Below are 18,516 nucleotides of genomic sequence, written 5' to 3' on the forward strand. Positions count from 1 at the left end.
AACGGCGGATTTGCCAGGCGCGCGCCAGCAGCGGTTCACAGCCAAGGAGAGCAACGCTCTCGTCACGGCCGTAAAAGAGAGAAGTTACATTGAAATGGAGAAACCCACCCAAATTAACTTCGGTTAATTTGGGTAAATGTGTAAGCTAGATGTATGCTTTTATAATAAATTGTTTATCTATCTATCTATCTATCTATCTATCTATCTATCTATCTATCTATCTATCTATCTATCTATCTATCTATCTATCGTAATAATGTATGATTTGCAAAAATGAAAACTGCTGCTTCTGTGTAGATGAGAGAATCAAAGTGCGCGTTGTGCACACGCTACATTGATTATGGCCAAGCATGCGCCCTTAAAATAGCATATGAATAACATGCGCAACGCGCCACTGACTTTAAACTATTTTTTCCTGGTTAGTGGCGCAATTGTTTTCTAAACCTGCAAAATAGCAAGAAGGACCGTTTGCGCCGGAACACGCCTCCTCTTTGCGCTGAACCGCCCCCGGGAGCGCAAGTGTATTTCTTAGTTAACCGACGTGCTTCTGTGGAGGGAAAAGTCCGCTTTGCGCGGGTGCAAAATAGGAATGATACATGCATCGGTGTACAAAGTCACTTGCGCTGGGTGCAAGATAGGGCCCATAGTTTGTTAATAAAAAGTTTGAAAACAAGCAGCATTTTCATAATTAAAGCAGAAATATTGGAAATATATATTCTATATTCAGGTTCTTTGAATATGGTGTTGGACAGTATGTATATATATATATTGTTGTTAGTTTTTCTTGACTGAAATAGCAGCTAGAAGCTTAAAGAAAACACTTCAGCTCACAGTAATGGCAACAGTAGCACAGCTCACTACAGCTGATTTTAAGTCCATAATGTGGTGACTCGAGGCCGTTGCTTCCTCAGCACTGCTAGCGTCTGTCTGAGGGTTACCATGGCAACCGGGGCCCAAGAATGCCTCTAACTGCTCCCGACTGCCACCTGATGGCTGGGCCAAACACCTTCGTTTACTAGATTAATCATTGTGTGTTTAACAAAGGGAGCACAGTGTTGCAGCAGCGGCTGTAGTTCAAGAAAAAGACAGTTCTACAAAGTGGCCTTTGTTAGAGGAGCCGCAGTTGGTTCAAGCATCCAAAAAAATAACAGATGGATTCAACTCTTTGAGCCTTGGGCAACGAACACATCCCATTAAGTTCTGTCCCTCTATCACAAACACAAACACACACACACACACACACACACACACACACACACACACACACACAAACACACAAAAAGCCTGCAGCTGTCCTACTCTTCCAAACTCCATGTGTTGTTCTGGATTCATATACTCTTTCTCTCTTTAGGCCTTCTGGATATGTCTCAGTCTTCACTGAGGGACTGGAAGTAGCATGAAAGGAGAAGCTGTCGTGCAGTTCTTGATGGCTGTACACTAATTGCTGACCCTAACAGGTCCAATTAGAAGCTACACGCGCCCCGCGCGGGCCCAGGGGACTACACATCCCGGCATGCCGAGCACTGACATTCTCGGAGTGACATGAACAAGACAGCAACCAGACGTTCCCTCTTTCTTCTTTTTCTCACCATGCTTTTCTCCATCGTAAGTCTCAGGCTAATTTGTTAGGGCTGAGAGGCACATCCAAGTGACTTTTTATGGGCCACAGATACAGATGCATTTGCAGTTGGAGTTTTTGGCACTTTAATATAGACAGAGATTATGAAATCAATAGTTTCCAAAAGCTCATGAACTTTTGCTCATGAAGCTCATGAGACATATTCCTTTATCATAGTTTTACCTTTAAGGCCTGGCACACACTAGACGATTTTAAAATCTTAACTGATTTTAAAACAGTGGGAGACCACAGACATAAGGACAGTTTCAAAAGATTTTTAACATCATAATCTCTGGAACTATAGAGTTTGTCTTTGTACCTTTAAAAATGATAATATAATATAATATATAACATATTAAATATAATAAGAATATTATATAATATAATTACCATACAGAGAGCAAGCGGTTTGAGGTATATGTGGCTGGATTATATGATACTATATTATATTGTCCATCTATTTTCCGAAAACAAAATTGTCAGAGCCTCCCGATCCTAAATTGTAAAAATCAAACATGTTTGGGATTGGGGAGGTTCCGACTCTGATTGGGAGCAGTAAAATAATCACTTGTTCTCTGTAGGGTTATTATATTATATTATATTATATTATATTATATTATATTATATTATATTATATTATATTATACAGGATTTTTTATGTTATATATTATGTTATACTATAATATAATAATTATATTATTTTTAAAGGTACAAAGACAAACTATAGTTCCAGAGTTTATATCACTAACTACATATCACTACTTTAGGCATATTTCACTATTATACTTCTAAACTGTTCTATTTTCACAATCAGAAGGGACATAAAACAGTGCATGTGCTTCATACTACTATTAGAACTATAGAACTATTCATACTCTGTAATTTCATAAACTATAATGTATTTTATATATATTACAGTATGATTATATTGCATTATATATATATATATATATATATATATAGACACTTAATTGCAAGAAGTATAATATAATATATTTAAGTAAATTAAAATATTATTTGCAATATATTATTATTTATTTATTACTACTATTATATAAATGTAACACTTAAGTATTTTTCACCTTAGCAGTCCGGTACTTTGTAAGCACAACTTTGTTTTCAGGCCGACTTGTGCACGCTGACTCCAGCCCATCACATTATAGCTTGGCAGTTTGAGAAAGTGCTTGCTTTTTAGTGTGAAATATGCATCAGGCCGTCAGTGAATAGACTGGGGGTGGGCCGCGGGCATGACGCTGATACTGGTTTGATGGAGTCGTGCTGATGGACCTTTCCTGGTCCCGTCTATCTATGGTGCTGATCTAGCGGTCTCCAGCAGCCCCATATGGATCCTATTATGTCTCGACTCTGTCAGAGAGGAATTACAGGGCATCAGGCATGAGAACATGATGACCGTATCAAAACGTTGTCATGTCCTCTCTGCAGAGCTCTGATGTGGTACGCACACATGCTCTGACGTTGCCCCAGATTGCGGCATGGTCGCTGTCCACACGATTCGCAAGCAAATCAATAGCATTATGTCTCGTAGCCCTCACAATCTTTACATCACAAACAAGTCCCCAGGGTCTGAAAATAAACAGCTGCAGTTGGGATTAAAGCAGCCTAAAATTGTTTAAAGGAAATGCTTTTAGCATATGAAGTGTTGCGTGTATTTCTTTGTCGAAGATAGATACAGAAACCATTTGTGTTCTGTACTGAAATCTAAAACGTTACTCTTTTATATCCGATCTTTTAAATTTGTACATCCATCTCGCTTTTCATTCTTCACTTGAGCTCTAAGGCTCTTGAAAAATTTATTCAAAGAACATTGTTTGTTGATTGATTCTCAATATTGAATATTAATCTCAAATCGTATAGATATTTTATTAGATGTGAGTATTTAATAGTTTAATCTTGAAATAACGTAAGTGATTGAGCCGTTGAAGCTCATGCAGTATTACATTATGTATAGATGATAAATCACGCCGGCTATGTATTTTCCTCGGGAGTTAGAAGGAAAGACAGCGATGTTAGCGCACAAAAGAGGAAGAGTTGAGAGATCAGCCCCATTTTCTGCCATTTGCAAACACCTTGTTTAGTTTCCCGTGTTTACCGAACGCCTGCACGTTGATTCTCCTGACATTGACGCATCGCCCTGGAAAAAAAGAAAAGAAGCGGAATAGATAAATAACACAACAGCGACACTGCTCCGTAATCCCTTTTGTTTCGCTGGATTTGTTCTTCTCATACGCTAAAGCAAACAATCCCCCGTAAAAAAAACTTGGCTTGGAACTTTCCCCCCCTCGACAAGCCCCCTCCCTTTACGCCCGTGTGTGAGAGAAAAAGATATTTAGTGACTTTGATATGTAAAGCTACAAAATCTTACCTGAGGCTACACAATCATCTCTCTTCCACAATCCAGTCAAATCAGGAGAGAGAGCGAGAACAAAAGAGATAGGATAGGACACCGAAGAGCAATGCAAATCTCGCTTTCTGATGAGAACAACAAAGAAGGGGGGAAAAAAGGAGTGAAAGGATGGATGAGGAGATTAAAGGGAAGACAAAACCCCACATTTGGCCGGCGCTGGATTCGAAACGCTGCTTTCTCTCGCAGCAACCCAGTCCGTCATTCCCGAGATGTAGATTTCCATTAGGAACACGTTATTAAATGCAAAGGGTTAAAGGCGAGAGCTGTGAGGTGAAAGTGGACAATAGACTAAATGCTACATGCGCTCAGGGCAACACATCAGACTAATTTAACAGAGCATGCCTCTGTGATGTAGAGGTCAGATCTGGAGAGTTGCAAGTCCTGAAGCCCACAATGCTTTTTTAATGAAATTGGCAATGGAAAGAATGCCCAGCCATTTAAAACGCCTGACCCCGGACTTTAACACAGCACTTGTAAATTAGCCACACAGACAGCCTTAGCTGAAAGGTCACGAACGTGTTTTTCTGCTCCTCTTTCTTTGACATAATCTAAAACGGAGGGTCTGAAATTAGCTTTAACCTCTCGAATGACACGTTTATTTACATAACCGCTATGGACAGAGGGAGCGGCTCCACGCTAGATCAAAATCAACACATTGTTTTTGCCACGTCGCGAGCAGTCGCCCAGTGACCATCTCCGAGGGGCCCGGGGATATTTGTTGTCAGGACGAGAGCTCAGTAAAGGGCTTCAAATAATCTAATCTGGTGCATCTAAGTGTGTTCTGTCCTAACGCGCCTCTGACCCCATTCTGTTCTCGCGGATCCTGGCGGTGGGGGCCGAGGGGGGCTCATGTGCTGCGCGCTAATCCGCCAAGTCAATAGCGGCAGCGAGCGCTCGCGAATAAACCGGTGCCGCGGTGGTGGCACTATCGCGACTTGGCTTGACTCTAATGCCAGTGTCTCCTCAGGGGAAGGACTTTATTTCAGCGTCGTTAAGGGAGGGTTTCGGAAAAACATTAGCGTCAAAGCGCGTGAGCTTTTATGGAACAGTACAGAGAAAGAGTGCGAGGAGAAAACCTGTCACAGCAGTTCTAGTCTCTGCGATCGCATGAGGGCGACCTGCAGTTTTAACTCTGTCAAGGCAAGAGTCTAGAGGTTTCCTGCTTCGCTCTGCCTTTTGATAGAGCATTTGAAATGCAAGAATAAACGTGTCAGCTTGGCACACAATCTGTGTCCACTGGGCCTTTGTGAGATGACCTTTGGCTGGTGAATGTCGGACTCAGTTTTTAAGTGTTATACGCATTAATTTGAGTGATTATTCATATTAGTGCATGTGCACAAGTCTTTGACTGTTTTTTTTTCTTCTGTTTTTTCTGCTTCCTTGAGGATGCCAAAGACCTTTATGCTGGGCATCATGTACCTTTTTTTTTTTTTTGAGGGAGCAGGAGTCTTGGTTCACTGAATTGTAATAGAAAATCTTGTGGTACCCTTTACGTTAATTAATTAATTTATTGAAAATTGAAAAGTTAATGTTTTAAAATTAAGTTTACCAGTGAACAAATCTGACTGATTGAGAGTTAAAACAAAGATTTCCACCATGAAGTCGTGTGAACGTTATTTAATAATGTTTAATAATTTAAACATTTCATAATTAAAACAATATTATATTATATTATATTATACATCTCTTCTCCAAACCGCATGATCTATGTAAGGTGACAGGCCTATCATATTATTATTTTTATTTCATGTACACTATATAGAATTTTTTTCTCTCTCTCTCTCTCTCTCTAGATATATATATATTAGTACTTATATCATTTATTAGACATAAGTCATATTCAAGATCCACTTGGCTCACTAATTCAAGGGGGCACATGGCACAGTTAGGTGGGTAGACTGTGTGTGTGCCACCATGTGCGTTTTTTCATATGCAAAAGGCTTGCGTTCTCAAGTGATTGATTAGATGAGTGAGTAATGTGTGTGTGAGTGTGTTTAACAGTTAACGCAGCAGGGAGTGGACAGAAGGGCCAAGTGTGACAGGTGGACAGGCATGATAAGGAGAGAGCAGTGCAGCCCAGCGCTCAGCAGAAGCAGAGCCCAGGAGAATATCCAGCCAAAAGCAGCTAATAGCTGATACTCATCAGAGATAGAGCCGCTGAAGATTTCCTGTCTCTGTGGAATAGTCTGTTCATTCAGCTCCAGCCCAAATTCTCCTCCCTAAACTTGTACTGTATTTCATATAGTCGTGACAACATTGTTTTAATCAAGTTTTGCACAAAAGGACAATTAAAGTTGGGACTGAAGGAACATGCCATGGTTAGTATAATTTACAGCTTACGCTGTAACCCAGGTTCATTTTTTTTATTTTTTTATTTTTATGAAATTGATATTAAATTGTTATATTGACATACAGTATGAACGTTATGCTCATAAGAAATAAAATCAGAAATGAAGTGTCTTTAATTTCACTTTTTTGTTTCTCCTAGATAAGAAAGAAATCAGATGGAGACTAAATTGAGATTTTCTGCTTCTCATAGTTTACACCAAAGAAAAAGACCCCATTAATCTTGCATATCAGTTTCAGAACTGTTGTAACTGCAAGAACATGACATGGTCAGTAAAGTGTGCATTTGTTTTTCACATACTATATAAACTTGATCATATTTGTGACTGCCCAAGTGCCCATATCTTTAATATCTAAACTCTTTATACTGTTCAAGAATGAGGAAATTGTGCCTTTCTGCTTCTCAGAATTCAGATTGTCATTTGGTAAAAGAAAAGTCTCGGTGAAGACTTTTCACTAAAAGGTGAGTAATTTCGATATGAACTCAAACATTTCTCACTGAATTCAGAGCAAAAGATCTGTGCTATGCCATTTATAAAAATGTGTTTAGCTCTATATATTTACTGCATGTCAACAATTGACTCATTTGTTTCTATTTTTATTTCTTAAAGGACGAGGCCGACCCAATAAACACACAATTGTAATTTTTGGCCCATGAATTCAAGCGATGGCCCTATCTGTGAGACAAATACATTTAGGCCTACCTACAAGATTTTCAGGTATGGAAAGACGATTTTGATTGATATGTATTTACTTAGGCATCAAACGGATTGAATGAAGGTTCAGATCGGAGCTTGTTTGTGTCGAGCCGAATGATGTTTATGGTACAGTATCGTTCGAGCTTAGTGATTTATCACAAACGTGGCAAACAGTGAGTCAGTCAGCAGTGTGGGTGGCAATGTGTCACCAACACACAGCGCCATCTGCTAGGAGTTTGTTCAACAAAGATCGATTGTGCTTCGAGACGCTCCCTCTCTCTGTCGGTTTCTCTCCTGTGTTCGTTCTCTCACCTCCTCTCCTCTCCTTTCCTTTCCTCTACTCTGCACAGTGGAGGACGTGCGATGCCAAAATAAGAACGAGATGTTGGAAGGCACTGAAGAGGAAAAATGATCGGTTTGTCCTCTCGTTGGGAGCGGTCCAAATCTGTAGCTTCATCTGAAAAGTTTGTTTTCGCAGTTGGTCATTGCTTATAAAGCAATTAATTCTGTACAAATGCACATATAACGTCAACTCATGGCAGCCCCTAGGGGTCAGTCAAGGCATGTCGACATATGACTTTCAAAAACCGCTGTTTAACATACAAAAATACATCATGTTGCCCTGCAAAAGGGTTAGGTACAAATGGTTAGATCTCAGGAGACTAAGCTTCACTCTAAACGCTTCCTGCAGAAATCAAGATCTACGATACGTGTCAGCCATTATGTGAGACGTACGAGGTAAAATTGCTAATGTAAAATTGGTAATGTGATTAGAACGGTCCCTGGCAGGCGAGGCCAGGGCAGCGGTAAACAAGCCACCGCTCCTTATGTGTAAGTGAAGATGGTGGAGGCGACACAGACTCGACATGAATAACTTCAACCCGGCCTGTTTGCCCCAGAGCTAGAGGTCAGGACCCGTTTGGAAACAGCGTGTTATGGCGTTTGGACATACTTGTGCGGGTGCCGCACCAGTCTACTGTGTTTTATGCCCTTTAGCTCCTTACATGTCAGTTAAAGTCGCAGAGGACAGCAGCCGACATCTCCTTTTGCGCTAAGACAGGGGATCCGTTTGTTGACAGAGCCGTCCATACATACGCCAGATTGGGATCTGTGGCCTTGGTAAAGCCAAGGGTCCTACCCCCATCAGACTCGATGCGGTGACCCTCGTTTTGGTGTTTACGCCCAGGCAGGTGTGCCCATGATTGCAGGGTGCATGAACTGGCATCCATCAGGGCATCCGTTCCCTTAGCGTGAATGTAAAAGAGCCTACAGTCTGTGGGTGAGGCCCTTGTCTGTTCACCTGCCAAAGGAGGGCAGAGAGGGGGCTTTAAGCACAGAAGGCCTCCTTTGACCTGGTGTTCCTGATGGCCCCTGGGGTCAAGGTCCCTCGTTTAGCTCTCTAAAAGTACTATAGGTATGTTTTCATATTTGTTTTATATTATTTACACAGCCTACTGTCATTTTTAGCATTTGATTGCACTGATACTAGTCGGGAACGAGTCTTTGTGCACCGGCAGCTCTCATTAATTGTCGGCTCACTTTTCTGTCTTTGCTCGAAGTTGAGTAAGAGTTAAAGAAGTATGTTGCTGCAAGTATAAGCAATGTTTCTTGAGCATGAAATCTCCACATGAAAGAACAGAATGATTACTGAAGGATCATGTGACACTGAAGACTGGAGTAATGATGCTGAAAATTCAGCTTTGCCATCACAGGAATAAATTACGTTTTAAAATTGATTCAAATAGAAAATGGTTATTTTAAATTGTAATAATATTTCACAATATTAAAGTTTTTATCATGTTTTTGATCTGATAAATGCAGCTTCTGTCATCCAAAAATATTACCAATCTTAAATTATTTGACGGTAGTGTGCATATATGAATATATGCAAACAAGGGGCAACAACACCTAATTTTTTGCACTTCAAATACTGTTACCCCACCCTCGCTGCTGACAATGATGGGAATTTGATTTGTAAATTTACAAAAGAAAGTGTAATAGCCTGCATATTGTAGTCATTAGAACTGTTTTTCTGGTTATTTCCTCAGGGACGAAATGGAAAGATAGAGAGGGAACGAGAATAATAAATGCAAATTATGAATCCGTTTACAGAACACCGGTAAGAGCAGCTTTCTTTCTATTTTTTCTAACACCCAAAACCTCACCACTTCCTGCCTATCCTTGGGGAAACGGCCACACTTCTCCAGTCCGCCTATGAACAAACATCTGCCGTGAAACACGGAAGCGTTCCCCTGATGATTTGTTTCCAACAGATCCCTTCATCCCATGTGCTGTTTAATCACGTGTTAAAACTGGCGACAATAGAGCAAGTCCTGGCAATCTGAAAATTAGACAAAAAGTCAGAGAACAAATTTACAGTTTTTTTTTAATGAAGTTTGTTTTTTCTTCTTCTCCATCTTGATGCGTCTCGCTCTCTCCTGATGTGCTCTCAGCAGTGCCGCGGTTCCTCCACTGTTAATTCAGTTCCTAAACACCTGCTTTTGCACCTTTGATAATTATGGCTGGAACGTTTGTTAATCCGCTCTAATAGTGCTCAAGCTGAGTCCGTTTGCAGCTAATAATTACGGCAGTCGGCATGGGGTTTGGCTCGTCTCTGGTGTAGCCCGTGTGATACAATACCGATCACAGCTCTAGCTAGCTAACATCTCGACTGGGATAACTCAACATCACGTCCCTGCCTCTTCCTACAGCTGTCTCTTAAAACTCGGCACTCTCTAAATGCAATATTCATCCCTCTTTTGGGACATTTATTTTGGAGATATTAGTGCAAACTTGACCTTAAAAAGAGATGAATTAATAGGATGGAAATATATCAGGAAAAATAAACGAATTCTTGAAGCCCTCAAGGAAGAGCAAACAAATCATTGGCACAGATCTCACCTTTGGGAGTTGTCATACTTTGCTTTGCTTCTTCTTCTTCTTCCACTCTCTCTCTCTTCTTCCTCCCTGCGAAAAGTTAGCTAGCGCTTGCATATCATCATTAGTGTGGCTGCTGCTCCTTCAGAGATCAAATGCTGTTTTCTCAGCACTAGCAGAAAGTCTGTTGGTTTTAAACTCCAGAGGGTTTGCCCCGAGGCATTAAAAACATAGGCATGTCAATCTGTGCATGTCGAAAGCACTCTCACAGGCTGCTAGATAAAAAACGGCGATCATTTAAATGGTAAATAGTCTAAATGTTTGGCGTTTGAAGAGTGGAGGAATGCCAAAATAGATGCTGCTATGGTTCATAGGGAAGCAACGAGGGGCAAAGAGGCTTCTGCCTACCGTTTCATATGCTATGGCTAATCGTGCGTGTATTGGAGCGTCTGATCGTTAGCGTTGAATTGAAAGGGGAGTTCTAAGGCCGGGCTTCCAGTCTCAGATCTTTCTGTATTGACACATTATAGAGGTACAGACAAGAAAATGCACGCAGCAAAACATAGTAAAGAGAAGATTCAACAGTGTTTCTTTTCTGGCTGCAAATGCTTTAATATCGAAAAAAATAATAATCCTGAGGTGCAATCAGTGAGTGTAGAACATGCTGTACAGCTACAGCGAAAAAGAGAAGAAAAAGGATGTGTGAAATCAGGGTGATCTTCATGTTTGTTGTACACTGAAATGAAGAATTTCAAAGTACTAACAGAATCTTAAATATAAACCCTTAATGTATGACCAACTTGACCAATCACATTCTGGTACTCTCATTTATTGGTAAATGATGAATAAACGTTGCCAGATAAAGGCAGATTTGTTTTTTTAAATTCCAATTAAAATAACAATTTTAACGTTTAGCTTTGGTTAAAGTGGAATCCACCAGAGTGACGTTTTTGTGGCATGATAAAAGTCAAAATGGGAATGTTTTCTTATGAGAGTGTTAGTAAAATGGTTTAAAATTGAAATCATGCTGAATATGTTGATGTGTGGCACTGTCTACCCAAACATATAAAAATGCACATATTTTACCCCCCAAAAAAAAGAAGTTTTTACATAAGCATCATATATATGTGATGTTTATTTAACTGATAAATGCATATCATTTATTCATATGAAAAATATTAATAAATAATATATATTTATTTATTTTGTTTATTTATGATACTTGTTTATTAACTTCTATAAACAAGCAAATTGGGGAAAAAAATATTGATTTATAATGTATTTTTACAACTCAACACTTCTGTAAACAAGTGCAAAATTAATTAAGTTGTGCAATATATACACACACACACACACACACACACACACACACACACACACACACACACACACACACACACACACACACACACACACACACATTTACTTAGCAATCAAAATGGGACATTGCATAGACTTCTAATGTTTTTATAAGCAGCTAGTTATAATTATTAATAACCCACACCATAACAGAAAGCTTTCTGCATTTAAAAAAAAAAAAAAAAAAACTATTTGCTTTATTTTTAATATTTGGGGGTTTTGTCAGGTTAAGCAAATTTCTGGGTACAATTTTGTCCCCAAATATGGTTAAAGGTACGCTATGTAACTTTTGGCCCTCTAATGGTAAAAAAAACAATACTGCAATCATTTAGAGGAAGTACATTGTTTTGGTAATGCTTCGGCTCTGTGCTAATATTGATGCTCTATGACCCTTCACAATAGATAATGCATTACAATGATAATGCATTACAATGTTAGAGAGACACAAATGGCATTTTATCTGTACCTTACTCATCGTTGAGTGATAAAAAAGCCATCTCAGCATCGCTTTTACAACATTTTTATCTCCCTCGGTTCTCACCATCTCCGAAAAGCCAAGCCAATGTTTCTTCTCGTTTTATCACAAGCTCTGTCACATCCTCTTTTTTGCCAGCAGACTCTCCTCTGTTTGCCGAGTTTTTTTGTTGTTGTTGTTTTGTTGTTTTTTATTATAAAAAATGGGTGGTTCTCCAGAGTTTGGAGATTTAGAGGCTCCATGTCAAACTTTTTCGCTCGTTGTGACAACTAATAACCTATGCCACTCCCATTTCAGACACGCATCAAAGTAGCCGGTTATTATGGGATTATTATTGTGCCTTTAAAATTGAGCGAACTTTTCAAGAAATTAATGAAAATATAAACTGAAACTTTTTAACCAAATTTTTTTACTTTGTTTTTAATACACTGCATGTTTTACTAATTGTTTTCTCTTTTTTCTTTTGCTGATCTGTACTTACAAATGCGCTTCCAGAGTTTTCATTTACGCTTCTGAAGTTTTCGTTCGCCATTCAGGCACATAACTCTCGTGGGGGCGGGGCTAACAGCGCTGTGTGTTCTCATTGGCTACTGAGTTTTTGATTGACAGATTCTTGACCTGGAAGTGAAGACATCAGTGTTGTGTTTATATGTGGGTATATAATTTTTTTTTTATTGTATCTGTATTTATCTTCTGCTGCTACTATGTCAGCATAAGCTTTTAGGAGCAGTATTTGTCTGCGCGAGAGAGAATGAATATCTAGAGGTATAATTGTAGTAGGATACATTAAAATACCGTATAATAATGAATAATGTCCAATTCTTTCGGATAATATTTGTTTGTTCCTGATAATGTAATTTTTTTTTTTTTTAATGCTTTGATTAGATTGTGATGTAACAATTTAAAGAGCGCCCTAGTGTCATATACATGTGTGGGATATTTTCAGCCATCAAGAAAGTCTCTCTCACTCTAACCTGATAATCAAAGTTAGCAACCCTGGCCATCACGCTACCCATTGTTAGCACATGCACTTACACCATCACAATTAATGATCACTTAATTCTGAAGAATTCAAACAATATGAAAATTGCAACCAGATGGTGTCTTGTTGTCAGATGGTACAGACCTTCAAGGATATTTCATTATATTCTTTATTGTCACTATACATAAGTATGAAAGTGAAAGTCTTGGATGTTGTGACAGTCCGACCTCAGTATTCTCATAATACACATATAGTACTAAAAATGCACAAGTACATAATATATAACATTTGTGTAAAATTCATATATATTTTAATTTATGCAATGATCATTTGAACAGTTCTTGTTACAGTAAATGTAACAAAGCAGTGCACAATGGGTACATTGTAATGAAGTGTAATAATAATAATAAAAATAATAATTCATTACATTTATATAGTATACACAAGTCTAAACAGATACTCCAACCAAAAAATGAAAATTCTCTCATCCTTTACTCACCTTCATACCATCCCAGATGTACTATGTGACTTTCTTTCTTTCCATTAAAACAAACAAAGATTTTTCAGAAAATATTCCATCTCCGTGAATCCATATACAGGTAGATTGTAGCCCATGTGCATATGACAGTTGGTCAGAAGCGATGGTTAAAACAGTTTAAATTATTAGTATTTTTATTATCTATTGTTTTACTTCAGAAGACATTGATTCATCCACTGGGGTTGTAGTAATAACCCATTACAGTCACTGTGTGGGGTTTTAAAAGTGTCAACTTTTAAATACCCATTCATTTGCATTATATAAACTTACCGGATGGATTCTCTTCATTCGTGTTTAACTAAAGAAAGAAAGTCATATGCATCTGGGATGGCATGAGGGTGGGTAAAAGATGAGAGAATTATTATTTTTGGGTGGACTATCCCCTTAACATTCATATGCTGTCTGTGTGTTAATCCAAGATCAGTGTAGACTTATAAGAATAACCTCTTGTGTACTTGTGAACTGTGTTTGTTTTAATCTAGATTTCCAAAGAAATTAAAATAGTTGCATTATGTCTGGTGTCTGAAGATCAAGATCCCATTCATTCAAAAGTGATGTGTCATGTGTCTGAAGAAAGTAAGATCCCTGTCTAATGTGGACAGTGGATCTCTGGTAATACACCACTCCATCCTCTGGGTCAGCATCATATTGTTTATGGAAAAGTTGCTCAACTCCCTGCAAAATGAGAAAGGAGAAGTATTACACTAGTCTAACAATACAAAGTGCACATTACAAACTGAAGACTTAAACTATTCACTTAAAAAAAATGTTTTTACATTTTTTTTAATCTATTAGCCTGTTTGAAAAGGATTTTCAGGCTACTAAATAAAACTAGATAAAAGTTATTAAAAATGTCACACATGATAAGAATTCTATTATTAATTACTGAACCTCCTTATGTTCTTAGGTTTTATGCCTATGAAAAAGCAAACATTATGTAATCGAAGAAAGACTGTGTAATTGTATGCAGATAAGGTTGTGTAATGATTGGGCTAAATAAAGTCAACACTGCTGTATAATGTTGTGGGCTCTCAATGAGCTCTAAAATACCTCTCCACCTTTTTAACAAAAACAAATTACTGACTTACCCCGAGTCTCCAGCATCTCCATTATCCTGATAACGACGATTGGTGATAATGATGATATTATTCGTCTGTGCTATTTCTAGGAACTCATCTCTACCATGTAGTGTAGCAGTAGATAAATACAGATACAATTAAATAACAAAACTCCTAACTTTATTTCACTAAAATTAAATAGGAAGCCGCTTACAGACGCTCAAATATAAACACAACACTGACGTCTTCACTTCCAGGTCAAGAATCTGTCAATCAAAAACTCAGTAGCCAATAAGAACCAAGCGTGCCGCACAAGCCCTGAAAAGTGAAGCCAGAACGTCTCGATCGCCCCCCGGTGACTGGTCCTAGTATAGAGACAGAGCGCAACGCGTCATAATCTGAAGACCACGCTCACCAAGGGGGAAAACAATCCAACCGTCTCCATTGACTTTGCATTGCGAGAGGCTGCCTCCTTGTCATTTCTTGCTTCTAACAAAAGACAGAATAATGCCTAAAAGCTGCTATGCTGAAGGTGTACAGCAAACAAGCTAAGAAACCCAGAAATAAGTTTTCATAAGCTGTCGACCCCAAAAAACGAGCGTTTGAGGACATAAAAGTGGATACAGGCTGGAACGAATGGGTAAATTGTGGGATCCTGACACTCAGTATGCACTAAAAATACACTACGTGTGCAGTAAGTTAAACATTTGGTCACTGGTGAGTCAAATATCCAAATGTCAGTTTTATATATTATATTTCTGTAAGATAAACTATCCTGTGTTGCCGATTACGGTCTCCTCCAGCGGGTGTACGTTAGTTCTCAGAGTAATGAGACACGTGACGCTCTGTCTCAACTGCCTGTATCCACTTTTATGTCCTAAACACTCGTTTTTGGGGGTCGAGAGCTAATAAAAACTTATTTCTGTTTTTTTTAGCTTGTTTGCTGTACACCTTGTCACACAGCAGCTTTTAGGCATTTTTCTGTCTTTTGTTAGAAGCAAGAAATGACAAGGAGGCAGCCTCTCGCAATGCAAAGTCAGTGGAGATGGTTGGATTGTCCCCCCCCCGGTGTGGGCGTGGCCTAAATGCACTCTGTCTCTATAGGTCATAAACCCCGCCTCCCCGTGTTATTCAACGGGACGTGAGACCAACTAAACAATTACACTTAAAATATCTTTTTTCCATAGGTGGTTTCTTTAATTTGCTGTCGTTTTTATCACGCTGATGTACGTTCAAGTGTCTGTTTCAAAAATAAGTTGGTTTTTAGTTAGTTACGTGATGCGGTGGTGTAACGTCATGATTGACAGCTGTGATTGACAGGTTCTCTGAGCGAAGTAGTCATGAATCACCAACGGACATTTTTTTCCGAATCTTCGGAGGACTGAGGAGATTGTATTTATTTTATTTTAACAAGCCCTTGTTGTACTGCAGTCAATTTTTTTAAAAAGTGAACTCAGGGAGAGTGCATTCTGCGAGAGTGAGGGCGGAGCATTGATTTCGCGGCTTTACTTCCTGCTCACTACTGCGCAGGTCTGGTCCCAAGATCGCTACTGCGCAGACTCAGTAGCGAAAACTTCAGAAGCGTTATTGAAATCTCTAGAAGCGCATTGGTAAGTACAGATCAGCGAAAGAAAAAGAGAAAACAATTAGTAAAACATGCATTAAAATGAAAAACAAAGTCAAAATGTTTGTCAGTGATTTTTTTCTTTCTTTTTTTTCGGTCTCAAATACATTTTAAGTTTCAGTTTATATTTTCATTATTTTCTTGAAAACTTATGTTCAATTTTAAAGGCACAATAATAATCCCAAAGGTTATGACGAGACACGCACAAATGAATGATGTATGGACGATGGAGATTTAAAACAGCTGTTTTCTATGTGAATATATAGTTGTGTAATTTATTCCTGTGATCAAAGCTGAATTTTCAGCATCATTACTCCAGTCTTCAGTGTCACATGATCCTTCAGAAATCATTCTAATATGATGATTTGATGCTCAAGAAACATTTATGATTATTATCAATGTTGAAAACAGTTTTTTACATTTTTATTTCATGATGCTATGATGAATAGAAAGTTCAAAAGAACAGCCTTTATCTGAAATGAAAAGCTTTTGTAACATTAAACACTACCCTTCAAAAGTTTGGGGTCAGTAAGAATTTTAACTTTATTTTTGGGGGAAATAAATAAAATAAATCAATACATTTATTCATCAAGGATGAGTTAAACTGATCAAAAGTTACAGTAAAGACATTTACAATGTTAGAAAATATTCTATTTTAAATAAATGCTGTTCTTTTGAACTGTCTATTCATCAAAGAATTTTGAAAAAAAAATTGTACACAACTGTTTTCAACATTGAAAATAATAATGAGCATAAAAGTTTTTTGAGCATAAAATCATCATATCAGAATGATTTCTGAAGGATCATGTGACACTGAAGACTGGAGTAATTATGTTGAAAATTCAGCTTTCATCTGAGGAATAAATTACATTTTAAAATATATTAAAATAGAAAACAGTCATTTTAAATTGCCATAATATTTCACAATATTACTGTTTTTTTTTATCTAATAAATGCAGCCTTGGTGAGCAGAAGAGACTTCTTTTAAAAACATAAAAAATCTTACCGATCTAAAACTTTTGACCAGTAGTGTGTGTGTATGTATGTGTATATATATATATATATATATATATATATATATATATATATATATATATATATATATATATATAATATGAGAAATTATGACTTCATTATTTTACATGTGGGTCAATGCAGTAAAAAAGAATTGTGTGCTTTTATGGCTGTTTAAAAATACATGGGAAAAAGAGGCAAAGATGACAAAAAGACATGACGGATATATTAGCACAGGATACGAGTCTGAGACGTAGAACCATGGCTGTGGTACGACTCCGGCCTGCTGTCCTCCGTGTGTCCTCTCCCAGCGCCCTTAGATTCACGCATCACTCATCGTGTCACAGTGAACTCCAGATGCTCTCACCCAGGAGAACCATCCCACCCCTCTCATCCCTCTTCATTCCCTCCAACAATTTAGTAATGAAATATTGATTTTTAGTTAGATTCATATTGATGCTATTAGCTTTGCATTGATAAATCACAGCTCTGTGCCCGTCGGTGGCAGAGCAAGTGTTTGCGGTGCAGTGCCGGGGAGATTACAATCAAGCCATTGATGTGTTAATTTGATGGATATCTTTGATTTCTGTGTCGTTTTTCCCCTCCCTTTTTTTTCTACACTGTCCTCTATTTCCACGAACCGAGTTTCATAACAATGCTTTAGCACAAATCACACACAGCTGGATTTATGAGACTCACTGTCCATTGGAGCGCCTGCAGCCTTCTACACACTCTCTTGCTCCATGTCTTTGTGTGTGTTTGTGGGAAGGTGATATCATACTCTTCGCCTCAAATCACCCACGCAGCATTTGAGTGTCAGCCTGCACACATCCCAATTAAAGCCCTGAGAGAAAAAGAGGTGAAGCTAAAACTCAAAGCCCTTTTAGTCTCCACCCACAGAATGTTTCTATAAACACAGCTGAGCAATAGATGATCATCAGCATGTCATGTAACATGATTAAATGCACAATATTTTAATTAAAGCCAGTTTCTACAGATGTATTTCTTCTAAAACAAATACGTGAGGTGACTGTTGCTTAACATGTGCACAGTTAGTAAGATTCTTTGGTCAAAAAGCACCTGTTAAATGATAATCTGAATAATTAATAATATAATAAATTACATCTTTATAAATAAAACATTATTATAAAACTGATAGGCTTCTACACTGTTAAGAACAACTTTATTTAGCAAATGCAAGCTGACTAACATTTCAGTCACAGGCACAAAAATAAAATGTAAATTACTTCTAAATCTTCAACAACTACAACAAAAATGCATGCTAGACTAACAATATTCCCCCAAATGTTGTCCCAAATAGTCAAAAAAAATTTTTTAACAAACACATTTCTTATATTGAACAATTTATTCCTTGTGTAGCTTTGCTTCAAAGTAATGTAGGCCTATAAGTGTCATACAACTGCATGTATAAGTGTAAGATAGAGAAAAGAGGTTTTTTTTTTTTTTTTTTTTTTCTGCCAATTGATCAATTATTGAAAGAA

At 38.0% G+C, this 18,516-nt stretch overlaps 1 long non-coding RNA gene across 1 annotated transcript in view; it reads left to right on the forward strand.

The window, feature by feature from the left end:
- Nucleotides 1-18,516, forward strand: part of LOC309510807 — a 37,876-nt gene that overhangs the window by 17,264 nt on the left and 2,096 nt on the right. Inside the window, exons 6-10 of the long non-coding RNA XR_014210438.1 lie at nucleotides 1,352-1,605; nucleotides 6,532-6,658; nucleotides 6,797-6,852; nucleotides 7,001-7,108; nucleotides 9,136-9,206. This is a non-coding gene — a long non-coding RNA (uncharacterized lncRNA). The remainder of the gene's footprint in view (nucleotides 1-1,351; nucleotides 1,606-6,531; nucleotides 6,659-6,796; nucleotides 6,853-7,000; nucleotides 7,109-9,135; nucleotides 9,207-18,516) is intronic.

Source organism: Leuciscus leuciscus (assembly GCF_965113295.1).
Source record: "Leuciscus leuciscus genome assembly, chromosome: 12".
Lineage (NCBI taxonomy): Eukaryota > Metazoa > Chordata > Actinopteri > Cypriniformes > Leuciscidae > Leuciscus > Leuciscus leuciscus.